Source organism: Berghia stephanieae, chromosome 4, assembly GCF_034508935.2.
Source record: "Berghia stephanieae isolate SIO BIC M18660-M18661 chromosome 4, UCSD_Bste_1.3, whole genome shotgun sequence".
Classification (NCBI taxonomy): domain Eukaryota; kingdom Metazoa; phylum Mollusca; class Gastropoda; order Nudibranchia; family Aeolidiidae; genus Berghia; species Berghia stephanieae.
Window position 1 is genome coordinate 71,627,028 of NC_088363.1, and position 2,500 is coordinate 71,629,527.

Consider the following 2,500-nt stretch of genomic DNA (forward strand, 5'->3'; position numbering starts at 1 on the left):
ACATCCCTGCCATCACTTTTATATCAACAATACTTTCTTCATCTTGAGCTCTGCTGGTGCAATCTCTGCCGATCTGACCCTGAAAATTACTCTTAGAACGCCATGATCATTTAAAGTGGCTTTATCGTCCCTGCCACCTTGCAAGGCAAGCAAGTCAAGCAAGGCAAGCAAGTCAAGCCATCAATGGTGACTCTTATCACCATTGCCTCTTTCACCATCAATGGTGACTATCATCACCATTGCCTCTTTCACTATCAATGGTGACTCTCATCACCATTGCCTCTTTCACCATCAGTGGTGACTCTTATCACCATTGCCTCTTTCATCATCAATGGTGACTCTCATCACCATTGCCTCTTTCACTATCAATGGTGACTCTCATCACCATTGCCTCTTTCACCATCAATGGTGACTCTTATCACCATTGCCTTTTTCACCATCAATGGTGACTCTTATCACCATTGCCTCTTTCACCATCAATGGTGACTCTTATCACCATTGACTCTTTCACCATCAATGGTGACTCTTATCACCATTGGCTCTTTCACCATCAATGGTGACTCTTATCACCATTGCTCCTTTCATCGCGTCCTTTCCAATTTTTGTCAAGCCTATATTATACACTCAAGCACGTCATTCATCGTTAATAAGATTTAAATGCCCAATCTTCAACTTCAGATATGGTAAACTTTCAGTTGTTTTTGTCGTATTTTTTCAAGTTGCAGTGTTGTGTCATTTTTCTTTAATCTTAATTTTTTGTTCACAATATTTCATCAACTCACAACATGTCATATGGGAATATCTATTACAATTACTTTGTAGTTGGATAGAAAGATAATTTTCTTAAGAAAAGTCATCTCATCAAAATAAAAATAAATTTTTCCGATCTCAGAATTTTCAATGGCCATTTTAATGTTAATGACTCGCGTACTGTATAAAATAGCTTTCATTTTGTATAAAGTTTTGATAAATGTACTTTCATTGCATCCACCATTCACTTTACCTTATTTTAATCTCTTATTCATGTATCATTCATTGCCTATCAGTTTTATTGTCTAATATTTTAAAGTCATATCAATGTCTGGTTTTATTGGAATGTAATTTCAAACTCATTTAATACTTTAACATTATTTATGCAAATATAACAGTAGCTTTTTAAAAACAGAATAATTCATTTATTTAATATTGATTAGCTTGAGTATATTTTTTCTGTACACGTAAATGCTTACTACTTAAAGAAGTGATTTGTTTCTAGAAACCTCTCTGTTTAAACATTACACAGATTGCTTGACATATCATTCTATAGATATATTCTAATACCCTTTTAATTTCGCGATGCCTATACACTTTTGATTTATTAGCAATGATACAAAAGTAATAATAGTTTTTTCTTAAAAGAAAGGTAAGAGTGATGCACTTATTCCAAAATATTAATAATACGTTAAGTTTTTGTAAAACATGGTTTTAATTTATTTCATATTCATCGTTATTCAAGTAATAAATTTCTTAGCCGTTGTGATTCGATAATTTGATATTTTAGTATTTAGTTAGAATGCACATGTTGACAAAATATGTTTCAGTTTGTTTAAAATAAAACAGGTTCAAAAACGCTTTTTTTATCATTATATACATAAACTGAAATTCAGGTATTTCGTATTATTATTTTATTGGCATTACCTTACATTAATAGAAAATTCACTCTTTTTGAAAATGTTTATTCTATTTCTTTTATAAATTTAATTGTATAAAATGTGTGATATATTACCTGACTCTAAATATTTAAATATTTTGCAAAATGTTCAATAGTCATGACAAAACTTTTTTATCATGTAGTTTGTTAATTTTAATAGGAATATATTTGATTATTACATCATTTATATCAAGTAATTTAAAATTAATTTCACTCTTTATTATACCAGTCATAGATTTATAACAAATGAAGCATAACATTCAGGAACTTAAAAGAGTGTTTTAAAATACTAGAATTTGTTTTCTTTTTCTTTAAATATGATCCATCAAGTTTTCAAATATTTGATATTACGGCCAAGCAATCATTATTAAAGTAAACAATAATTTGAATTGGATTGATATGTAATTGCTCTTTGTTTATATGCAAATGCATTATCTTTTTTTTTTCTTTTCCAGAGATTATTAAAATCATAGTCCATATCTAAAATTTCGTTCTTAGATTTTTTATTAACTTGTAGTTGAATAGGACTTTGTGCTACTGATTTTCTTATACACCCTAATTGAGTAATGTTGTTTTTCATTTGTCACATGTCATCGTAAGTAATGCTTGATAGAATTTTTAATCTATTCGCAATCATATGAAAATAGCGGTAACAATGATGAATTTTTATGAGTAAGCATTGTTTTAATTTCGATTTTTAAAATATCCCACCGTTTTCAAAAAAACAATAATGATATGGCTGACATCAACTCACACATTTTCATTTAGGAATATGTTTTACAATTATCTTGTGGTTGGATAGGCTTTGTC

At 29.4% G+C, this 2,500-nt stretch overlaps 1 long non-coding RNA gene across 1 annotated transcript in view; it reads left to right on the plus strand.

The window, feature by feature from the left end:
* The window catches only part of LOC144971154 (uncharacterized), a 16,288-nt gene that overhangs the window by 13,276 nt on the left and 512 nt on the right, over nucleotides 1-2,500 (plus strand). The window contains exon 4 of the long non-coding RNA XR_013645076.1: nucleotides 1-2,500. This exon is cut by the window's left edge and continues 1,118 nt beyond it; it is cut by the window's right edge and continues 512 nt beyond it. This is a non-coding gene — a long non-coding RNA (uncharacterized LOC144971154).